At 41.7% G+C, this 25,511-nt stretch overlaps 2 long non-coding RNA genes across 3 annotated transcripts in view; both read right to left on the bottom strand.

Moving 5' to 3' along the window:
- Positions 1-1,300: 1,300 nt before the first annotated feature.
- On the bottom strand, positions 1,301-5,613 carry LOC140200562 (uncharacterized). Its single transcript, XR_011886663.1, has 3 exons — positions 5,007-5,613; positions 2,408-2,528; positions 1,301-2,017 (listed from the first exon to the last, which is right to left on the bottom strand). It is a non-coding gene; the product is annotated as an uncharacterized lncRNA (long non-coding RNA).
- A 10,342-nt stretch (positions 5,614-15,955) lies between these two features.
- Positions 15,956-25,511, bottom strand: part of LOC140200563 (uncharacterized) — a 33,591-nt gene continuing 24,035 nt past the window's right edge. Inside the window, exon 3 of one of the 2 annotated variants that reach the window (XR_011886664.1) lies at positions 15,956-16,523. This is a non-coding gene — a long non-coding RNA (uncharacterized lncRNA). Of the gene's footprint in view, positions 16,524-21,753; positions 21,848-25,511 lie in introns of those variants that run through there. The other variant, XR_011886665.1, reaches the window with a different exon arrangement.

A 25,511-nucleotide genomic window follows, 5' to 3' on the forward strand; every position in this document is an offset into this window, starting at 1 on the left:
GGGGAACTATTTTTCTATCTACCTCAAATTCCTTTCCTAAAAACATCGGGATCATTAAACAGTGGGAAGAAGCAGATATATAAGAAGTTTACCGAAAAGCATTAAAGCAATTGGGTAGTTGAGAGGGTAGCTTTAGTTTTCCCAATATTGTCTGGGTCTTCTTTAGTGCCAGAGACATAGATGGAGCAGAATTTGATAGGCATATCCAGAGAGTTTCTTGAAATGGATGGATTACTTTCCTCACTATTTTATTTATTCCTCATCCACCATGCTCTCATTTGTTGGGTGAGAAATAATGATGTGAGCAGATGTTAAAATATGAGTATTTAATTATAATTGTCATTGACCTGAAATGTTAAGAACATGGGACATAGAACACTACAGCACAGTGACTCTTTGACCCACTATATTATGACAACATTATAACCTACTCTAAAATCAATCTAACTTTTCCTTCATGCAGAGCCCTCCATTTTGTTATCATCCATGTGCCCAGCTAAGAGTTTCTTAAGTGTCTGTAATATACCTGCCTCTGCCACCACCCCTGGCAGGGCACTCCACACACTCACCACTCACTCACTTACGGTTGACATCCCCCCGATACTTTCCTGCAATCGTCTTAAAATATGCTCCCTCTCTTCTACTCTCTTCACACACGCCATTTGACTTCTTCATCCCCTCTGCTATCCGATCTCTGAATGGGCATTGAGTCCATGAACACTGCCTCACTACGTACTTACTTATTTCTGCACTACTTGTTTAATTTATCTATTTAATATATATACATACTTACCGTAATTCACGTTTTTCCTATTGTTATGTATTGCAATGTACTGCTGCCGCAAAGGCAACACATTCCATGACACGTGCTGCGATATTCAACCCGATTCTGATCCTGATGCTGTTACTTTGTGCTGCAAACTCTGCCAGGAGGGAGACAATGACAGTGAGAGGAGAATAATTACATGAGAGTAATCTGTGGTGACCGTAAGTGGAACGTTGATGGGGAACCGCTTCGTTGAGCACCTCCACATCATCCACCACAAGCGGGAGTTCCCACGTGCTCACGGGAAGAACATATAAATGTTCTTACAGAGGCATTGTTCTCCAAATTCCAATGCCCTAGACTGTAATAGCTCTATGCTACCATAATTGCTCACACAGTCTTGACTTTGTGGTTCTTAGATACTGTCTTGATATAGTGTATTACATTCTAAATAGCAAACATACAATTGACAACATCAAAAGTTACTACATTGAAGGTCTATTTTAATAAAAAGTTATTTACATGTTGCTTCAATTCTGCAACATCTGTGCGGCTATTCTGCAGATCTTTAATCTTAAAATTACAAAACCGAAGATATTTTTCACAATTCACAGAAAGATCAGCAACAGAGTGCAGGAAGGAATGCTGGGAAGAATGTCAAGCAATGTCTAAAAGTGAGGTGCCTAACTTGTTAACCCACATCCCAGGAGTACAAATGCCTTTTGATCAACAAATCAAATCAAAATTCTCCCACATGAATCATTAATTGTATTTGATATCTAAACAGCAAACATTCAGAGAAATCTCCAAGAACATCCCCATCAGTATTGATATTGGTTTATTATCAGATGTACCAAGATGCAGTGAAAAGCTTGTTTCGCATACTGGTCTCACAGATCAAATCATTACACAGTGCATTGAAGCAGGGAGAGCAATAGTAATGCAGAATAAATTTTAATAGCTAAAGTTCAGGTATACAATAAATTGCAAATTCATCAGAGATGCTGTGCTCAGCCCAGGAGTCCTGTTAACGTAGCAGTTAGCATAATGCTGTAACAGTGCCAGAGGCCAAGGTTCAATTCTGCTGTGGTCTATAAGGAGTTTGTACATTCTTCTCACGACTACCTGTTTCCTCCGGGTGCTCTGGTTTCCTCCCATATTCCAAGGACATGCAGGTTAGTAGCTTAATTGCCCATATGGATGTAACTGGGCAGACTCATTGGGCCGGATGGGTCTTTTATCGTGTTGCATCTGTAAGATAAAATTAAAATTAAACAAGGATAGTCCTTCTCAACTTTTCACCATATGCGTGAGCCATTTTTAAACCAATTTGATTCATTCAACTCAAAAGCAAGAGATGGGGACACTGGATTCAGTGAAGGCTGTATTGAAGATACTATCCCAGCTGTACTTCTTGAAGACACGTGCTCCTGAGGAAGCCATTCCTCTAGTTCATTTAAAAAAGCTACAACACTGGCATCTACCTAACAATATTGAAAATTGCTCTGGTATATCCTGCTCATAAAGAACAAGAGAAATCCAGTCTTGTTCTTATCACCCTACTCTCAGTCATAAGCAAATTGATGACAGTCATTATTGAGAGACTAGCAAGCAGCACTTACTCATCATTAGTATACTTACCAATGCCTAGTTTGGATTTCCAAGGACCAGATGGCTCTAGATTTCATCCAACCGTAGACCAAAGAGGCAACTGCTCTTGACATCGGTGACTGGTAAAGCTAAAGTCAATGAGTATGTTGGCCTTCACAGAAAAGAAGATGGGTCTTAGTGGTTGGTATTCAATCATTCCAGACCAAGAGTATCATTGCTGGAGTTCATCAGGCAGTATATGGGGCCCAATCATTTCCAGTTGCTTCAAAATGACCTTCCTATCATGAAAAGTCAGGTGGGAAATCTTGCTCTTCATTGCATATTGTTCAATTTCTAGAGTCATAGAGCTATGGAGTCATGTTTTTTCTCCATTCTGATGTTTGATCTGAACAACGATGGAGACTCTTGACCATGTCTGCATGCTTTTATGCATTGAGTTGCTGCCACATGATTAGCTGATAAGATATTTGCATTGAGGAGCAGGTGTACAGGTGCACCTAATGAAGTGGCCACTCAATGTATATATATTAGCAAGACAATGGCAAGGTAGATTGGGTGATTGAGGGTTCAGTTGTTGTATGTGAGAGGTCTATTAAAGGATCTGAAAACATCAGGACTGAAGCTGTTCTTGAGTCTGGTGGTAATGTACTGTCAAACTTTTCTAACTTTTGCCTGATCTGAGAGAAGAGAGAATGACAGGAGTAGGAAGTGTCCTTGATGATGTTGGCTGTTTTCCAAAGGCAGTGGTAACAATAGATGGAGTCAATGGAGGGAGTAGGACACTTTCAATGTCTTTCTATGGTGCATATTAGATTAGATTAGATTCAACTTTATTGTCATTGTGCGGAGTACAGATACAAAGCCAATGAAATGCAGTTAGCATCTAACCAGAAATGCAAAGAATAGTGTTATTTACAAAATAACTGTGAATAAAAAGTAAGTGCTACAGCACACAAATATAAAAGTACTGAGACAGTAAAATATGGGTGCAGTACTGCTTAGCGCTGTGATGTGAGGTTCAGCAGGGTCACAACCGCAGGGAAGAAGCTCTTCCTGTGTCTGCTGGTGCGGGACCAGAGGCTCCTGTAGCACCTACCGGATGGGAGGAGAGTAAAAAGTCTATGGTTAGGGTGAGATGCATCCTTTATAATGCTTTTCACCTTCCTTAGGCAGTGTTTTTGGTAGATGTTCTCAATGGAGGGAAATGCAATAACACTATGGAAATTAGATTCACGAGAATGCTTGCTCTCCATAGAGTTCAAAGTAAGTTTACTATCAAAGTATGTATATGTGAGCATATACTTTCCTGAGATTCATTTTCTTGTTGGTTTAACAGAATTCATGAAAAACTATACATAAAAAAAGACTGACCAACATCCAATGTGCAAAAGGAGACAAGCTATGCAAATAATAAAAACAATGGACAAAACTGAGAACGTAAGTTACAGAGCCCTTGAAAATGAGCCTATAGGTTGTGGAGTCAGGTCAGCAAAGTTATCCACCCTGGTTCAGGAGCCTGATGGATATAGGGTAATAATTGTTCGTGATCCTGGTGTTGTGGGACCAAAGGCTCCTGTACCTCCTTCCCAATGGTTGTAGTGAGAAGAGGGCTGGCCTGGATGATAGGTTTCCTTAACGATGGATGCTTGTTTCTTGTGGCAGCACCCCTTGTAAATGTGTACAATAATGGGGAGGGCTCTGCCTGTGTAACAATGATATCTATTTCATTGGTGTGCAAAATATATTCATTTTTGACAATGGATTTAAACTCCATTTATTGGAGTTCATTACGGTGTTTGCAAGCACCAATGGGAATCATTATTTTTCGGGGATCTCGTGCAAGGATCATGGCCGACTGAGCAAATGTAGTTACAAAAGTAATTCAGAACCTTGTTGCTTTAGGACAAAGAGCCTGAAATGAGAAATACATTTAAATTTATTCTGTTTCAATGCTATATCTGTAAACAAATGATCTATTCCAGTATCAACGATCCTATCAGTGAAAACACCTTATTTTTGCTTTGCTGTGTGGCTCAGCAATAACTCAGTCGTCACACAATTAATTGACAAAGGACAAAATGCAGTATTGCCTGATGTTGAAATTAGCCAGTTTTATTTGGAAGTAAACAAAATTTAAGGCATAACTTTGAAAGAGAACAAGGGAACTTCCTACAGAGTTTTGACCAATAGATCATCCTTTAACTGAAGTTGTTATAGCCAGTCGTTGTTAAATTGTACAACATTTGCTGGAAGAACTCAGCCTGGGATGATGGTGGAGCTAATTACTGCAGTGTGATATACAGAACCACAACGGCTTATCAGTGGTTATCTCCACCTTCTCCTCACCCGACTCTGCTCTATCTGAATTCCTTTTTTTCTACCTCCATCCTTCATCCTCTCCTCCTCTCCCCTCCCTACTTAGCCTGCCATGTGGCTTCACCAGTCCTCAGTCCACCTATCACATCAGTCTACTATATCACTACATCTCCTTCTCCTCTTCAGAGCCTCTTCTGAGGCCTGATGTAAGGTTTCAAACCAAAAAGTTGACAATTCCTCCCCCATCCCACTAGATAGTCAATAAGACAGTACAATCCTGACAAGGGGTCTTGGCCTGAAAAGTCGACTGTACCTCTTCCTAGAGATGCGGCCTGGCCTGCTACGTTCACCAGCAATTTTGATGTGTGTTGCTTGAATTTCCAGCATCTGCAGAATTCCTCATGTTTGAGACAGTACAATAACAACTTCTAGAGGACCGTTGGACAGGTGCATGGATTGTAATGATTTAGAAGGCTATTGGCCAAATGCTGTTTGATGGGGCACCTTGGTCAGCATAGATGCAGTCTGACCTGCTGAGTTCCTCCAGTACTTTGTGTGTGTTACTCTGTCATTCTGTTGATACAAAAGACAGCCAACTATTACATTGTTTGACCCCCATCCTAGGAGATTCAAAGAGGCTCAATAAACATAAAAATTAATCTGTTATTTTCTTCTTTGCAGTTACAATGGTGGTGAATCAGAATATCCCTTGGAAAATGACTAGTTTCACTTATCAATGGTTGGGACACTGTGCTTAGGCTGTTTTTAAAGACTGGTTCTAACAAGTATTAACTGGCTGTTACCCTTATTCTCATGATAGCTCTCCCATGTCTAACATTATATATCATATAATGCTAACAAACTTTAATTATTTATTGCTATATCAAAGTGTCAGGTGATTTGTAATCTCCCAAGTTTTCTATGTCAGCGGTCCCCAACCACCGGGCCGTGGACCGGTACCGTGCCGCAAAGCATGTGCTATCGATATGAGTCAGCTGCACCTTTTCCTCATTCCCTGTCACACACTGTTGAACTTGAACATAGGGTTGCCAACTGTCCCGTATTTGCCGGGATATCCCGTATATTGGGCTAAATTGGTTTGTCCCATACGGGACTGCCCTTGTCCCGTATTTCCCCCGCTAAAGTAGAGCATTCCTATGAAACCGTTCCTGCTAAAATGGCATAAGGCGAAGAAGTAATTACTATTACTTTGTATGGGAAAATTTTTGAGCGTTCCCAGACCCAAAAATTAACCTAGCAAATCATACCAAATAACACATAAAACCTAAGATAACACTAACATGTAGTAAAAGCAGGAATGATATGATAAATACACAGCCTATATAAGGTAGAAATAATGTATGTACAGTATAGTCAGAAAGATTAAGCCAAAACCGATTTGTGGAAAAAAATCGGCACGTACGCGCATGTGCACACAGGTGCCCGTGCAAGGCTTCATGTGTGGTAGTCTTTCTCTGGGTAAACGCAAGTGTCCTGGGATTTGACTGCTATTTTTGTCCCTTATTTGGAAGTGAGAAAGTTGGCAACCCTAACTGTAAAAGACATGTTGAGGTGAGTTTAACCCTACTTGAACGCTCCCCGCCCCGGTTGGCCGGTCGGCAAGAATATTGTCAATATTAAACTGGTTCGCGGTGCAAAAAAGGTTGGGAACCCCTGTTTTATGTCATGCTCAGCAACCTGACTTGTGCTTGTATATTACCATCAAAGGTTCAAAGTACACATATTATCAAAGTATATATACAGAATACAATCCTGGAATTCGTCGTCCTGCAGGCAGCCACAAAGCAAAGAAGCACCACGAAAACCATCCAAGAAAACATCATACACCCAAAGAGAAGGAAATGAACAAATTACATGAGCAAGAAAAAAGTGAATGGACAACACATACAATATCAGCTATCAAACCAGGAGTTTAGTTCTGTTCAGCACCACGCTGCTAGCCAACACAGGAAAGACAGCAATGAGCAAGACTTCATTTTCTCTGAATATAATCATTCAAAGATCCTCCAACACAGGAAAGACAGCAATGAGCAAGACTTTATTTTCTCTGAATATAATCATTCAAAGATCCTCTCCCTGTTCACTGACAAGGGTTGGGCTGAAATAGCAGCTTTGCAAGAAATGCACAAGTTGTAGCAAATCTTGGAATGCATTGATGTTGATGCTGAATTTTAAGGGAATTTGTTCGGATCAGTGCAGCAAAAATGATAGAGATGTATGCTCCTGTTTACATGCAGGCATACGGACTAAAACACCATATGGGACTTCTCCGAAGTTCGTCACCTTTGGCGTTTGAGTTACTGAGATTTTGAGAATGGTACCATCTGGGTCTTAGCTCCTGAAAGGGTCATCCATGGTGGTAAGGTCAAAGGGGAGGTTTCAGAACAAGAGTGATCCAACCAAGACCTCAGCAGTGGAGATGGTGGAAGAAGATTGTACATCACAATGGCAGTAAAGGTGGGGGACGACCACTGCAGTGAAGGGCCCCACTTGCCTTTCGTTCGATGCTACTGGACCCTGTCCTCTATCTGACAAGGGCCATGTGATGGCTGCCAAAGCATCAGCCGCCCCATGTTAAACAAAGTTACACACAGGTGTTCTCCATTAAGGGAATAACCCCTGAGAAGAATATCATACTTGAGATGTGGGAGAGAGCAGAGGTCTCTGTGGGTACTGGTTGAGAGGCTGGTCCCCCACTGTCGGTGCTTCCCTTCAGTGTTCGGTTGGTCCTGCTCTCCTGTGTTCACTCAGTGGAAAACAGACTGAACCATGACAACGTCCTATGCACCATTAATCTACAGGCCTTGCCACTTAGAGACTTGGGCTATATTTTTTCTGTCACTGGGAGTTCCTCAGCTATCATAACTATAAGTGCTATGTGCTGTTGGTGCTGTGTTTTCCACCTTGGCCCCAGAGGAATTCTGTTTCCTTTGGCTGTCTTCATCTATGTTTGAATGACAATTGAAATTGACTTGATTTGATCTGTGTGCAGTATTGGCGATCATGTAGCCTCCTAGGACAATGTAAATTTCAAATGTTTGAGAGGCTGAATTGTCTTCAGTGCATCCCTTAACACTTACTCCTAAAACCTAGAAAATGGCAATTGGCAGAATTTTGGACATCTTTTTGCAATGGAAGACCAACAATTTCTGCCAGACCAAAGTACATGATCTTCCAGCTGCACTTGATGTTTGTCTTATAATCAGAATCAGATTTATTTCATGAAAATTTTGTTTAGAGGCAGCGGCACAGATAGCATTAAAAATAGTACCAGTTACAAGAAGAAATATATAAATAAAATAAATAAGTAGTGTGAAGAGAGAGTAAAATACTGAAGTATTGATTAAGAGTCCATGGACCATTCAGAAATCTGATGGCAGAGGTGAAAAAGCTGTTCCTAAAACATTAAATGTGTGTCTTCAGGCTCCTGCACCTCCTCCCTGATGACAGTTAAGAGAAGAGGGCATGTCCTGCGTCATGGGGGTCCTTAGTAATGGATGTCGTCTTTTTGAGGCCTCACCTTTCGAAGATGTCCTTGATACATCCCATAGATTAGAGGGTATTCTATGCACAGCCGCGCGGGACAAACCGCACCAAGCACCTTATATCCTTTTTCACAGTCTACAAAGAGGAGGCCAACCAACTTGTACTCATTGCAGCCATCACAAGGGCAGGATGCATTGAGAGTGAGACTCAACGATGTAGGAAGGATCTGAAGGGGAGGGCAGGAGCCTCTCACTGCAAACCAAGGAGGGTTTTGGTTCTTGTTGGTGAGTGTTGCCCAAGGAGGAATATGGACATTCTGGGCTAAGGTGAATAGTCTCAGACTGAAACATTAACTGTTTGTTTCCTTCTGTAGATGCTGCCTGAGCTGCTGAACTGCTGACTTTTGCATTCTGAAGTTCAAAGTCTAAAGTACATTTTATTATCAAAGTATATATATGTCACCATAAGCAACTCTGAGATCTGTTTTGTTCTGGGAATACTCAACAAATCTATAGCATATGGCTATGATAGAATCAATGAAAGATTGGCCAACTAGGGTGTTCAACCAGAATGCAGAAGTAAAAAAAAACTGCGCAAATGCAAAAAGAAGAAACAATAGTATAAATAAATAAGCAATACATATCGAGAATGTGAGATAAATAGTCCTTGAAAGTGGGTCCATTGGTTGTGGGAACGTTTCAATGATGGAGCAAGTGAAGTTGAGTGAAGTTATCCTCATTGTTCAAGAGCCTGTGGTCAAGGGGTAATAATTGTTCCCAAACCTGGTGGTGTGATTTCTGAGGCTCCTGTACCTTCTCCCTGATGGCAGCAAGGAGAAGAGAGTATGTCCTGGGCGGTGGGAGTCCCTGATTATGGGTGCTATTTTCTTGATAAATTTCATGAAATAAACATCATCCCATGCTGCCATTCAGTCCTGGGTATGACTCTAAATTGCAACCGGTGATGAGGCTCTGACTGGGGACTTACAGAGCTTTGGGGAAAGTGGAGTTACCCCTTAGTCATTCATTGCTCCTGGGGCGCTCCGACCCAGAACAGTAGCACCTGCAAGGGTTCCTGCTCAGGATACGAGCGAAGGCCAACGGCAGATCCAGCAGGTTCAGTAACTGAACTTATGATAGAGAAGGCAGATGAGCTACGACCTCAAATGTCAACGGCTATAGTACAGGCGGATGAACACTTGGGAAGAGAAATGGTGATTTCTTTAGTTCTCCCAATGGTAGGCAATAGCAAACCACTGTTGCTATTTGCTAAGAAAACCATGGTCAAACTCACAAAATGTATCAAACAACAACAGCGTCAAGAGGATCTTCAAGACAATTCTGAAGATGCTTCGCTCGGTAGGGTTGATTCTGGACTGCAGGGGATCCTCGACCGTCATCAAGCTACTGGTCATAAAATTCAGGTAACACAAAAGAAAATTATTGCCACTTGAAATGTAAGAACGCTATATCAAGCAGGAAGATTGGACAATGTGATAAATGAAATGGAAAGACTAAAGATTAACAAAAAATTAACAGAAACACAATATTGATGTTAAGGATACTATCAGAATGAGCTATTCAAGTGCAAAAAGATTTGTTTGTTTGTTTTTTCGACTACACAAAAGCATTTGATAAAGTGAAGCACAATAAGTTATTTGAAATATTACAGGAAATTCTAGATCTAGATTTGAAAGACCGCCGCCTAATCAGAAATCTGTACTGGGAACAAACTGCCGCTGTGAGAATAGATAGAGAATTGAATCAGTTTACGAAAATCCAAGAGAGGCATTAGACAAGAGTATGTTTTCTCCCCTGGTTTATTTAATGAGTACAGTGAAACAATATTACAAAAAATAAGAGACATCTTGGGAATCAAAGTTGGCGCTGAAAACATCAATAATTTCAGATATGCAGATGACACTGTGTTAATTGCAAGTATGGAGGAAGAACTACAACACTTATTTAATTGTTGAAGAAAGTGCAAAAATGGGTCTATCTATCAATTGCAGAAAGACAGAATGTTTGGTGATATCCAATAAGAAGGAGAATCCTATCTGCAGGCTGAGAATAAATGGGGAAGACATAAAACAAGTACAGAACTTTTGCTACTTAGGAAGCTGGGTGACATCAGATGGCAGGTGCGACTTGGACCTCAAAAGAAGAATAGGGATGACAAAAGACACCTTTACGAGAATGAAGAGTATACTGACCAATACTAAACTAGGCATGACAACCCACCTCAGAGTACTGAAATGTTACATTTATACAGTTATGTTATATGGCTCAGAATGTTGGACGATATCTAGCAACATGAGGAAATGAATTGTATCAGCAGGGGTGTGGTTTTTGAGGAGGGTGCAAAGAATATCATGGATGAAAAGAATACCTAACGAGGATGTCATGAACAGAGCAAACACAAAAAGAGAAATAATATATGAGATCATGAAAAGGCAACGTAACTTCATTGGACATGTGATTAGGAAAGAGGAGTTAGAGTGCTTGGTAATTATAGTCATAGTCATAGTCATACTTTATTGATCCCGGGGGAAATTGGTTTTCGTTACAGTTGCACCATAAGTAATAAATAGTAATAGAACCATAAATAGTTAAATAGTAATATGTAAATTATTCCAGTAAATTATGAAATAAGTCCAGGACCAGCCTATTGGCTCAGGGTGTCTGACCCTCCAAGGGAGGAGTTGTAAAGTTTGATGGCCGCCGGCGGGAATGACTTCCTTTGATGCTCTGTGGAATGAGTCTTGGTGGAATGAGTCTCTGGCTGAATGTATTCCTGTGCCCACCCAGTACATCATGTAGTGGATGGGAGACATTGACCAAGATGGCATGCAACTTAGACAGCATCCTCTTTTCAGACACCACTGTGAGAGAGTCCGGTTCCATCCCCACAAGATCACTGGCCTTAGGAATGAGTTTGTTGATTCTGTTGGTGTCTGCTACCCTCAGCCTTCTGCCCCAGCACACAACAGCAAACATGATAGCACTGGCCATCACAGACTCATAGAACATCCTCAGCATCGTCCGGCAGATGTTAAAAGACCTCAGTCTCCTCAGGAAATAGAGACGGCTCTGTCCCTTCTTGTAGACAGCCTCAGTGTTCTTTGACCAGTTCAGTTTATTGCCAATTCGTATCCCCAGGTATTTGTAATCATCCCCCATGTCCACACTGACCTCCTGGATGGAAACAGGGGTCACCGTTTCCTTAACTCTCCTCAGGTCTACCACCAGCTCCTTAGTCTTTTTCACATTAAGCTGCAGATAATTCTGCTCACACCATGTGACAAGGTTTCCTACCGTAGCCCTGTCTCAGCCTCATCTCCCTTGCTGATGCATCCAAATATGGCAGTGTCATCCGAAAACTTCTGAAGATGACAAGACTCTGTGCAGTAGTTGAAATCCAATGTGTAAATGGTGAAGAGAAAGGGAGACAAGACAGTCCCCTGTGGAGCCCCAGTGCTGCTGATCTCTCTGTCGGACACACCGTGTTGCAAGCACACATACTGTGGTCTGCCAGTCAGGTAATCAAGAATCCATGACACCAGGGAAGCATCCACCTGCATCGCTGTCAGCTTCTCCCACAGCAGAGCAGGGCGGATGGTGTTGAACGCACTGGAGAAGTGAAAAAACATGACCCTCACAGTACTCGCTGGCTTGTCCAGGTGGGCGTAGACACGGTTCAGCAGGTAGACGATGGCATCCTGAATTCCTAGTCGGGGCTGGTAGGTGAACTGGAGGGGATCTAAGCGTGGCCTGACCATAGGCCGGAGCAGCTCCAGAACAAGTCTCTCCAGGGTCTTCATGATGTGGGAGGTCAATGCCACCGGTCTGTAGTCATTGAGGCCGCTGGGGTGCGGCGTCGTCAGCACAGGGACGAGGCAGGATGTCTTCCACAGTATAGGAACCCTCTGGAGCCTCAGGCTCAGGTTGAATACATGGCGAAGTACTCCACATAGCTGAGGGGCACATGGGAAAGATTGAAGGGAAGAAAGCAAGAGGAAGACAAAGTCAAATGATGATGGAGACAGCAGACAGAGAACTGGAAGTGAATACCAATGAATTGATCCACTTGACCCGAAACAGGAGTGTGTGGACCATGGCAGTCAAAGCTCAAACTGGGCACAGCACCTGATGATGATGATGCTGCTGCCATGCTGGTATTTGAAATCATGTCTCTTAATCAATGATCCAAGATTTTCCAATGGTCCAAGTCCATTAAAATAGCCACTACATTAACATACATGAGTGTGTCCACAGTGGTCACAATGGTGTGAGGGTGGTACACTCATGCTGCCAGTAAAGTTGCTGCATTAGACTTGCTCACCTCAGGTTCAGTCCTGCCTGTGTGAATTTAAGCATACTGCTTGACTTGCTTGAGTATTCTGCTGAATGACTTTGCTGGTCTGCTCAGAGAACCATCCCACAAGATTCATCAGGAACTAAGTAAGTCAGGCAGCATGTATGGAGGGGAATAAGGGGTCATGGTTCAGGCAAGAACCCTTCATCTCAGCCCAAAACGTCTACTCTTTATTTTCTTCCATGGATGCTGCCTGGCTGACTTGCTGAGTTCCTCCAGCATTTTGTATGGTAGTGGTCAGGATATGGCTGAAGTTGGGTATGCTTTTCCCATGTTATCCTAGAACTTATGATACACTTCTTCACATCAGTCAATCAAAGAGAGACCCTCTTTAGTCCCTCAGTCTTCTCTTTGGTCAGCAGTTGTATCAATGATTAAGGATCAAATACCAACTTTATTCACCATACATTTACATTTACATGTATTAGGAGTTTGCTGTGGTGTATTAGCACGACATGCAATAAAGAACAACATTCAACAATCATAAAACCATAATACCATAAGATATAGGAGTAGACTTAGGCCATTTGGCCTATTGAGTCTACTTTGCCATTTCATTATGGCTGATCCAATTTTCCTCTCAGCCCCAATCTCCTGCTTTCTCTCCATACCCCCTCATTCTCTGTCTAGTCAAGAATCTATCAAACTCTACATTAAATATGCATAACCAGGAAAGACCGAGTGACAACTGTGAAAAGAGTGGTGACGACTGGAGAGTCAGTGCCAGCCCGGAGAGACGGCAACCGGGGCAGAACGGGCTGGCAACCCAATTTGCATCCTCTGAGAGGAAGACCCCCACAAAAGCTACAATGAATCTAAGGGAAAGATACCCCCAGGGGTGCCCGAGAGGGGGGGAGGATGAGCACCGCAGTCGGATGGCCACAATGACATCAGACCCAGACAATGAACAAACGACGATGAGGAAGCAGTGTGCATGTGGCAAAAGCCGCAAGAACGATCGCGGCTTGAAGATCCACCAAGCGAGGATGAAGTGTTTGGCGGGAGCAGGAGCAGCACAACGCGCAGATGTCCGAACTGGTGAGACGAAGGAGGAGCCAGGCCCGGAGTCACCCCATAGTCACCCCATGGTGTCCAGAACCTCCAAGTGTTGCAAAGTAATCCCTCTAACATGAAGTCTAACAGGAGGCAGATCAAATGGCCTGCAGCTAACATAACTTCACTGTGGAAGCAGTTTGATGAAGATGTTAACCAAATTCTGGAGGCAACGGCGAAGGGAGGGGTTGATAGGAAGCTGCATGCCATGACAACAATTATTGTCAGTATCGCAGCTCCCAGTGGAGGTTGGTTGTTGGGGATTCGTAGCCTGTTCCTTAGCTAGAGCCTTCAGCATTTTGGGCATCGAGGGAGAGAGGAAGAGGAGAGCCATCCGCAGTACCACCGATGCGGCAGAGTGGGCCTCAAGATGGCTGTGGCTCAAAAGTGGGGAGCCATGGAGTCATAAGTGGCTAGCCATCTGGACACAAGCTGGGGTCTGATCAGCCCCGGCTGGGTCACCTGGAGGAGGTTGTATGATGTTGAAAGACCCGAAACACCCGATGATTCCAGGAACATCACTGAAGATGTGTCCAGAAGCATCAGTAGATGTATGTACACAGCGGTCTTCACAGCTGCCTGTGGCAAAGAATTCCACAGATTTACCACTCTCTGGCTAAAAACGTTCCTCCTCATTGCCATTCTAAAAGGATGCCCCTCTATTCTGAATCTGTCCTCTGGTCTTAGACACTCCCATCATAGGAAACATCCTCTCCACATCTGCCCTTTCACCATTTGATAGGTTCCAATGAGGTCACCTCTCATTCTTCTGAATTCCAGTGAATACAGACCCAGAGCCATCAAACGCTTTTCATAAAATAAGCCATTCAGTTCTGGAATCATTTTCATGAACTTCCTTTGAACCCTCTCCAACTTCAACAGATCTTTTCTAAAATATGGGGGGGGGGGCAAAACTGCTCAAAGTACTCCAAGTGAAGCCTCACCAGTGCTTTATAAAGTATTAACATTACATTCTTGCTTTTATGTTCCAGTCGACTTGAAATGAGTGCTAACATCATTGTCCTCACCACAGACTCAACCTGCAAATTAGCTTTTAGGGACTCCCAGTTCCCTTTGCGTCTCTTTATAATTATAAACAATAAAGAATGATATAAAAATAATTTAGAGTTAAGCTACAGATATGGAATAAAATTTGTAGAAGTACATGAATACTCGCTATATAAAAACTGGTTTACAGTTACACCGCAGTTTTAGTGACTGAGGTAATAGAGTGGGTGGGGCACGGGGTTTTATTGGAATCATTAATCAGATTAATTGCCTGAGGGCAGAAACTTTTAAAATGGTGTGAAGTCATTGTTTTCATAGCCCTATTGCCCCTTCCAGTTGTGTATAACCTCCATGTCTTTCTGCCTGCCTTTCAGTTTTTCTGTAGGTGACAGATGTCCTGAACAAGAATACCAGGGTGTCATCAGTGGATCTGACTGTGGCTGCCTTCAACACCAAGAGGAAGTGTGTTTGATTCAGGATGAGGCATTCTGCTTCAACTGGCTACATTGCTGCTATTTTCAAACTGCATGCTTGCTGAAGGCACCCCAAAACTTTTGCATCTCCTGCCGTTCCCACCAGGGTTCTGGAGCAGCCTTCCGGCCTGCCGTCATCACTGCCAGATCAACTAGCCACTTTGACAATGCAGTTAAAGTCTCAGCCAGAATGATCGGCTGAGATGTCACCAGAAGTGGTGGGAACAGCTGGAGAACAGCCAGCAGCTCACCGTTCAGGGGCAAGATGGAGACACTGATTAATTTGATCAGAGTGTTTTGGTATGTTTTAACCACTGTGAAGAGATACCATCCACTTGTTTGACTTTGGTGACTCTTCATTTCAAGTTAGAACCATAGAACCATAGAAAACTACAGCACAGAAACAGGCCTTTTGGCCCTTCTTGGCTGTGCCGAACCATTTCCTGCCTAGTCCCACTGACCTGAACATGGACCATATCCCTCCGTACAAGTTCCTGATATTTATTGCCTATTTATTTACAGTACAGTATTATCATTTATCTCTCTTTTTGTATTTGCACAGTTTGTAGTTTTTGCACATTGGTTGTTGTCTGTTCTGTTAGGTACGGTCTTTCATTGATTTTATTATGCTTCTTGTATTTGCTGTGATTGCCCACAAGAAAATGAATCTCGGGTTTGTATATGGTGACATACAATGATATGCAAAAGTTTGGGCGCCCCTGGTCAAAATTTCTGTTACTGTGAATAGCTAAGTGAGTAAAAGATGAACTGATTTCTAAAAGCCATAAGGTTAAAGATGACACATTTCTTTAATGTGTTAAGCAAGAAAACTTTTTTATTCCCATCTTTTAATGTTTCAAAATAACAAAAAAGGAAAAGATCCCGAATCAAAAGTTTGGGCACCCTGCATGGTAGTACTTAGTAACACCCCCTTTGGCAAGTATCACAGCTTGTAAACGCTTTTTGTAGCCAGCTAAGAATCTTTCAATTCTTGTTTGGGGGATTTTCACCCATTCTTCCTTGCAAAAGGCTTCTAGTTCTGTGAGATTCTTGAGCTGTCTTGCATGCACTGTTCTTTTGAGGTCTATCCACAGATTCTCGATGATGTTTAGGTCAGGGGACTGTGAGGGCCGTGGCAAAACCTTCAGCTTGTGCCTCTTGAGGTAGTCCATTGTGGATTTTGAGGTGTGTTTAGGTTCATTATCCTGTTGTAGAAGCTGTCCTCTTTTCATCTTCGGCTTTTTTACAGACAGTGTGATGTTTGCTTCCAGAATATGCTGGTATTTAATTGAATTCATTCTTCCCTCTACCAGTAAGTGGTCCCCATGTCACTGGCTGCAACACAAGCCCAAAGCATGATCGATCCTCCCCCCGTGCTTAACAGTTGGACAGGTGTTCTTTTTGTCATTTTGAAACTGTAAAAGATGGAAATAAAAAAGTTTTCTTGCTTAAAATATTAAAGAAATGTGTCATCTTTAACTTTATGGCTTTTGGAAATCAGTTCATCTTTTACTTGCTTAGCTATTCATAGTAATAGAAGTTTTGACCAGGGGTGCCCAAACTTTTGCATGCCACTGTATATGCATTTTGATAATAAATTTACTTTGAATTTTGATGGAGAAGTTATCTCCCCACAACAGTATGATATCGAATAATTGTCCAGATCCTCTGAGCAAGTAAAAAAAATGCTAATTTAACCACAAAAGTTTGCATCAGCAAGCAAAGTGTGACGGAGTTAATGGAATGTAATCCAGTGACAAAAAATTACTCATAAAGGTTGAGTGTTTATTTTTGCTGTTGCAACTATTTAGAGATAAGTTTGAAAGTGACAGGTACATTTCCGATGTGAAGATATAAAAAGTTAGAATCTATCTTCCTATGCAATGATAACTTAAGAGACAGTGTTGAAGAACAGCTCCTCCATTAACAAAAATGTTCTACATTAGTTTGATCTTATTAACCTGCTGTGCTCTTGGCTGCCATGCTGACAAAGCTGCTAAAGAAATTTTAGACTGGATTGATCAATTGAATTTGGAATCCTTGGGTGTAAGTTTAATCTCTACCAATTATATTTATTTTTTATATCTGTAGAGCAATATAATTTAAAAATGCTCACTTTCTAGCTTCAAACTTTAATTCTGTTTCCACTTCTACAGATCATGCATGACTTATGTTTTTAATTTGAATTTTTAGAATCCGCAGGTTTTTTATTATGTTTGCTAAATTTGACGTTAGTATTTTGAAGGATGGAAAAGTTTGCATTTATGTGTCTTAACTCCTTTTTTATATAAAAGTTTGAAATGCTTTACAGCCATGTAATTCTTATTGAATCACGTTAGGATATAGGAATTGTGGCAGATAATTCATCAGTGCCTCAAACAGAACATAAAACTACTGACATGTGACCCACCAACAGTGGAAACTGAAGGGTAGTCCTTCCTAGGAACAGTAACAGAAGAGATTCTACAGATACTGGAAATCCAGAATAGCACATAGAAAATGGTAGGGGACCTCAGCAGTTCAGGTAACATCTATGCAAATGAATGAACAGTCAACGTTTCTGGCCAAGACCCTTATGGACTTTATGAGATTCTGATGAAGGATCTCAGCCCAAACCGTCGACTGCTCATTCATTTCCATAGATGCTGCTGAGCCTCCTGAGTTCCTCCAGCATCTTGCATGTGTTTCCCAGGAGTAATGCCCTGTCATTCCTCAAAATACTAGCATGGGATGCTTTAAATCCACAAGGTAAGGGAAGCAAAAAACAGTTTACCATGATGCCTAAAGGAAGGCGGTACTTGTAGCTCCAGTCTAGATTAATGTGCTTACTTCTTCAGAATGTGACTTAGTGGCAATAGGCTACAAGCTGAGCTGACAACCAGCAGACTATTGCATTGACTTCTCTTTAAATTACTCATATTTTTCATCAGCACGAAAATATATATATATGAATATATTGTCTCCTTTCCTAGGGTTTGAAACTTCAAGTACCAAAACAATTACATGTAAGTCTTCATTTATTTGTAAATACAATATAATTTTTATGTGAGTATTGTTCTCTCAAATCAGTAAATCTCTGATAATCCAAGATCCAGATATTCTGAAATCCTAACTGGTCGAAATCTTGCTCATTCATGAATCCCGAATGTGAGCCAGGATCTGGAAAAGAATACGGATATGTGTCCGCAACCATAGTAAAGGTTGAAAGCAACTAATTTATTATATATTCTCTTAAAACACACTGAAAACTTAATTATACTACTGTGTAACAAGTAAAAATTATATTAACAGAAGTGTGCTGAGTATCAATAGAGAGCAACATCCAATCATCCAGAAACCTGCTCGAATGCACTGCAGAAATATCAGGGATACAGGATTATTTGGATTGCAATATTTCATCCATATGGATATATGTATCGAATGATTGGATTAATTCATACTATTTGATTCATCAACATCATCAGGTGCCATGCCCAGTTTGAGCTTTGACTACCATGGCCCATATACTCCTGTTTCGGGTCAAGTGGATCAATTCATTGGTATTCATTTCCAGTTCTCTGGCTGCTGTCTCCATCATCATTTGTCTTTGTCTTCCTTTTGCTTTCTTCCCTTCAATCTTTCCCATAATTACCGTGCATTCTAATTCCTCTTTCCTAATCACATGTCCAATGAAGTTACGTTGCCTTTTCATGATCTCATATATTATTTCTCTTTTTGTGTTTGCTCTGTTCATGACATCCTCGTTAGATATTCGTTTCGTCCATGATATTCTTTGCATCCTCCTCAAAAACCACATCCCTGCTGCTTCAGTTTGTTTCCTCAGGTAACTATCTATTGTCCAACATTCTGAGCCATATGACATAACTGGATAAACTCAACATTTCAGTACTCTGAGGTGGGTTGTCATGCCTAGTTTAGTATTGGCCAGTATACTCTTCATTCTCGTAAAGGTGTCTTTTGCCATCTCTATTCTTCTTTTGATGTCCAAATCGCACCTGCCATCTGATGTCACCCAACTTCCTAAGTAGCAAAAGTTCTGTACTTGTTTTATGTCTTCCCCATTTATTCTCAGCCCGCAGATAGGATTCTCCTTCTTTTTGGATATCACCATACATTCTGTCTTTTTGCAATTGATAGATAGACCCATTTTTTCACTTTCTTCAACAATTATATCAATTAAGTGTTGTAGTTCTTCCTCCATACTTGCAATTAACACAGTGTCATCTGCATATCTGAAATTATTGATGTTTTCAGTGCCAACTTTGATTTCCAAGATGTCTCTTATTTTTTGTAATATTGTTTCACTGTACCCATTAAATAAATCAGGGGAGAAAACACAGCCTTGACTAATGCCTCTCTTGATTTTTGTAAACGGACTCACTTCTCCATCTGTTCTTACAGCGGCAGTTTGTTCCCAGAACAGATTCCTATTTGATTACAGCATTTGATCCTATTTGATTACAGCATTTAATGGCACATTCATTGATCGTATATGCTTAGAAATCCAGATATTATGAAATTGCATAGGAGGAGCTGAAACAACTTTGTATTGGGGCTGACAGAAGCTATTGCTGAATAGGAATCCAGTCAAAAAAACTTTGAGGCAACTAAGTTAAATTCTATTGCACTTCATCATGCAGTTAAAATTGGTTAGATGAACTTCTGTTGACTGGTGTATTTCCTTTCAGCGTATCAGTAAACTGATTAGACATGCTACTGCAATTGCTTTGTAGTCATTTTCACACAGAATACAATAGCGTAGTGCTTCAGTGACTGGGCAAGTATGCAGAAATATGGACGATTGATCTGCAACTATGAACCTGAATCCCACAGTGGCAAGTAGGGGACTCGGTTAATCAATATGTTTGATTCTGAAAATTAACCCATCCTAATATTTATCTCATTCACCAATCAGATCAGATTGTATTAGTTTATTGTCAAATACTTTCTGCCAGCATGCAGTGAAATTTCTTGCTTGTGTGAAAGTCACAGAGTGAACTCAGAGCAAGCCCTAAACAACGACTAATGCAGCAGAGTGCAAAAACAAAAGTATGGCGAAAACATTGCGGTGAAGCTGAGCTACTGCAAGAAATACGAAAGTGACAATAATAGAAGAGGTAGAACTTAAGGGTTTAATAGCGTGAATGAGTATGAAATGTGAAAGAGGTGATTGGATCAGTTTTTCACAATAGGTTTGATTCTTTGAGAACTAGGACCTATCTAGCACATGACTGCGCCATCTTCTGGGATTGGGATGCTCTGACTGTCCGAATATGGACAGCTGGGGTGGCCCCTTTAAAGATTCAGACCCGCTGCATTAATTGGCGACCATGTTTTGGTGCCAGGATTTTAATAGTTAAAGAGCAGCTGAACTGAGGTTCAGTGTTCAATTGTCAGCTGTATTTTGGATTCTCATCTGACGTCTAGTTTAGAAGCCTGTCCTCGTCTCAGTCTTGCATCAGGTCTTGATTTTAGTCTCAGATATTCTAGCACTCGGGTCCTTATCATCCTTGCCTAGGGCTCTCATCACATTAGTCTCAGAAATTCCTTCCTGTCCAAGAAGTAATTGGGGAAGGTAATAAGTGTTTTTAGTAGGGTTACACTCCCTGCCTGCAAGTTTTTTTTGATTTTCTCTTAAAACACACTTGTTTATTCATGCTTCCAATGAAAGAATATCAACCTAAAACATTAACTTTCACTCTTCATAAATACTGCCCTGGATCACCAGAACTTTCCTTTTCCTTATATCGGATTTTCATATGGATCTCCTTTTTTAACGTGTCGTAAATGCGCCTTATAATTTGTTAATTTATTTGCAGTAATATTACTTTATGTGGTTGCATGTGAGTTGTGTGTACTATGCTGTGCAACTTGATCCAGAGGACCAATTCTGATTCCCATTACCATTCCAACATGTCAGTCCATGGTCTCCTCTTCTGCCAAGATGAGGCCACCTTCCAGTTGGAGGAGCAACATCTTATATTCCATTTGGGTAATCTGCAACTTAATGGCATAATATTGATTTCTCTTTCCAGTAAAACAGTTTTTTCCCTCCCCTCCTCTCTTTTATTCCCCACCCTGGCCTTTTACCTTTTCTCACCTGCCTATCATTCTCATTGGGTCCCCTCTTCCTTTCCTTTCTCCTATGGTTCACAGTCCACTCCTATTGGATCCCTTCTTCTCCAGCCCTTTACCCTTCCCACCCACTAGGCTTCACTTATCACATTCTAGCTAGATTCCTTTCCCTCCCTCACCTATTTATTCTAGCATCTCACCACTTCCTTTCATGATAATCAATTTCTCCAGGAAAAAAAAAAATCCTACATCCTTTCCTCTTCTTCTATTTCCCACTCTGGCCTCTTATCTCTTCTACCCTGACTATCATCTTCCCCTGGTGCCCTTCCTTATTTTTCTTCTCCCATGGTCCACTCATCTCTCCTATCAGATTCCTTCCTCTCCAGCCCTTCTTTTCCTCCCATGACCCACTCTCTAATCCTATCAGAATCCTTCCTCCCCAGCCTTTTACCTTTCCCGTCCACTTGGCTTCAGCTATCACTTCTTAGTTAGCTTCCTTTCCCTCCCCCTCCTTTTTATTCTGCTGTATTCCCTCTTCTTTTCCAGACCTGAAGAAGGGTTTCGGCCTGAACATCGACTGTCTGTTCATTTCCATACATGCTGCCTGACCTGCTGAGTTCCTCCAGCATTTTGTGTGCGTTGCTTTGGTCCAGAGGAATGTTTGCTGGAGGAATATGGTTGAATGACAATAAACTTAAACTTAAACTTAAACCTGATTTACAACACATACTGACTTTTGCTTCTCATGGGATCTTGATGGGTAAGGATGCAATGCTGAGGCTTTATAAAGCACTGGTGAGGCCTCACTTGGAGTATTGAAAGACATTTTGGTCCCCTTATCCCCAAGAAAGGATGTGGAAACAGTTCAAATGAGGTTCATGAAAATAATTCCATGATTGAAAGGCTTATCATATGAGGAACACTTGATGGTTCTGGGCCTAAAGTCACTGGAATTCAGAAGAATGGGGGTGGGGAATCTCATTTAAACCGATTGAATGTTGAAAGGCCTTAATAGAGTGGATGTGGAGAGGATGTTGGTTGAGTCTAAGACCAGAGGACGCAGCTAAGTATAGAAGGATGTCCATTTATAAAGGAAATGAGGTGGAATTTCTTTAGCCAGGGAGTGGTGCATCTGCAGAATTTGTTGCCACGGATGGAGGCCAAGTCTTTATGTATATTTAAGGCAAAGGTTGATTGGCTTTTGATTAATCAGGACATAAAGAGACACGGGACAAGGCAGGAGACTGGGGTTGAGAGTGAAGTGCATCAGCTATGATAAAATGGTGCAGGAGGCTTGATGTGCCAAATGGCCTAATTTTGCTTCTATATCTTTTGGTTTAATGGTCTTATAACTTGTAAATCAAAAAGAGACATCTGCAGATGCTAGAAACCTAAATCAAAAGAAACGCTGGAAATACTCAGCAGATCATGCAGCATCTGAGGAAAGGGAAGCAGCTAACATTTCAGGCCAAAGACCATTCAACAGAACTGAGAAGGAGTTAAAATAAATATGTTAAGCTAGAAGGTGAATGAGTGAGAAAGGAAGTCTCGTATACCATAAAACAGGGGTGACCGTGGGGAAAGCTGCTTCGAGTTGCTGCCCTGGGAGGGGCTGCTGATTCCTCATGCTCTCAGGGATGTTATCAAAATTCTGCTATTTATTCTGGACTGTAATTCAAACTAACTATAGTTCATATTGGCCTTTTTTTGTGTTCTCACCCTTTCTTTACTGTTGCCGATTGGTGGGCTGAGGGTTTGGGATTTGATGTTCCTGTTGCTGTTTCTGCATATTGGTGATCTGTTAGTATTTGTGTGGGACGGTGGGGTTGGGGTTTGTGAGATTTTGTTTCTCTTTTGTTTTGTGCGCAGGGAGGGATTCACGTCTTTCTTTCAACTATTTCTATGGTTTTCTGCATTTTATGGCTATCTGGAGAAGACTAATCTCAGATTGTATTCTGCATTTGTACTTTAATAATAAAATGAACCTTTGAAATGAATTTATGTGCTTAATGAGTAAATGGGACCAATTATAGAGTAAGACGTAATCAACAGAAAGTAGGAGTTGCAAAAGAAAGAACAGGAAGACATGCCTGGCAGGTCAGGTTGACCATGGCAAGAAAAGGGGTTAAAAAAAAACAATAAGCAAGTCAAAATACACAAAGTGCTGGAAGGACTCACACGGAGAGGAGCAAACAGTCAACGTTTCGAGCCAAGGGACTTCATCAGGACTTGAAAGGAAGGGGAAGAAGCCAGAGTAAGAAAGTAGGGGGAGGAGAAGGAGTACAAGCTGGCAGGAGTTAGGGGAAGCCAGGTGAGGGGGAAGGTGTGTTTGTGAGGGAGAAAGGATTGAGTGAGAAGCTGGGAGGTGACAGGTGGAAGAGGCAAAGAGCTGAAAAAGAGGGATTATGATAGGAAAGGACAGTGGCCATGGGAGGAGGAAGTGTACCAGAAATGCAAACTAAGGGAACAGCATCACATTTTCTGTCCAGTCAGTCTACAATCTGCAGGCATGAACATTGAATTCTCCAATTTCAGCTTTAACTGCTTCCGTTCTGTGTCTTTTACCTCTCTCTTCCAGATCTACCCAATTCCCTCCATACATTCACCCTGTTTCTTTACCCTCCTCTGTCTATTCTAACCATCACCCCCACATTCCTTCCACTGGATCCCCTCCTCCCACTTTGCCCATCGGTCTTTCACACCTCCCTCGTTTGGTTCCATGCTTCAGTTTTCAATCCAATCAGATTCCAACATCTTTGTTGCCTCCAATCATCAGCTCCCAGTGTTTGTCTTGATTTCCATTTTCCCTTCTTCCTTCTGTCTATTACCCCTCCTCACTTGGATCCACCTATTACTAGATAGTTCTTATTTCACCCCTTCTCTGCACATTTCTATACTGGGTCTATTCTCCCCTCTGCTCTTTCAGTAAAGATCAGGGGTTCCCTACCTTATTTATGCCATAGATCCATACTATTAGCTGAGGGGTCCATGGATCACAGAGAACCCCCAGTCTAGATGAATGGTCTTGACATGAATTGTGATGACAATTGCCTTTCTCTCTGTGCAGGTTCTACCTGGCCCATTGAGTTCCTCTAGCATCTTATCTGTTGCTCCTGATAACCTTGTCTACAATTTATAAGATGATAAGATATAGGAGCTGAATTAGGCCATTCAACCCATCGAGTCTGCTCCACCATTCCATCATGGCTGATTTATTAACCCTCTCAACACCGTTCTCTTACCATCTCCCTATAACTTTTGATAATCTTACTAATCAAGAACGTATCGACCTCTGCTTTAACTATACCCAATGACCTGGCCTTCACAACCGTCTGTAGTTATAGTCATAGTCATAGTCATACTTTATTGATCCCGAGGGAAATTGGGTTTCGTTACAGTTGTACCAACCAAGAATAGAGCATAAATATAACAATATAAAACCATAAATAATTAAATAATAATATGTAAATTATGTCAGATGGAAATAAGTCCAGGACCAGCCTATTGGCTCAGGGTGTGTGACCCTCCAAGGGAGGAGTTGTAAAGTTTGATGGCCACAGGCAGGAATGACTTCCTATAACGCTCAGTGTTGCATCTCGGTGGAATGAGTCTCTGGCTGAATGTACTCCTGTGCCCAACCAGTACATTATGTAGTGGATGGGAGACATTGTCCAAGATGGCATGCAACTTAGACAGCATCCTCTTTTCAGACACCACCGTGAGAGAGTGCAGTTCCATCCCCACAACATCAATGGCCTTATGAATGAGTTTGTTGATTCTGTTGGTGTCTGCTACCCTCAGCCTGCTGCCCCAGCACACCACAGCGAACATGATGGCACTGGCCACAACAGACTCGTAGAACATCCTCAGCATCGTCCGGCAGATGTTAAAGGACCTCAGTCTCCTCAGGAAATAGAGATGGCTCTGAACCTTCTTGTAGACGGCCTCAGTGTTGCATTGTACTCACTGTAACATTGAAGTTCACAGATTCACCACATCTGGCTGAAGAAATTTCTCTTCTTCTCTGTTCTGAAAGGATGTCCTATTATTCTGAGGCTGTGCTCTTGGCTCCTAAACTCCCCCACTTGAGGAAAAGTACTCTCCACATCCACTTGACCTAGGTCTTTCAATATTGGATAGATTTTAATGAGATTTCCCCCTCTTATTCTCCTGAACTCCACTGAGTACAAGTCCAGGACCATCAAACACTCTTCATACATTACTCATTTTATTCCCAGGATCATTTCCATGAAACTCATCTGCATCCTCTCCAACACCAGCACAGCCTTTCTTAGATAAGAGGCTCAAAACTGTTCAGAATACTCCAA

This window comes from Mobula birostris, chromosome 7 (assembly GCF_030028105.1).
Source record: "Mobula birostris isolate sMobBir1 chromosome 7, sMobBir1.hap1, whole genome shotgun sequence".
Classification (NCBI taxonomy): domain Eukaryota; kingdom Metazoa; phylum Chordata; class Chondrichthyes; order Myliobatiformes; family Myliobatidae; genus Mobula; species Mobula birostris.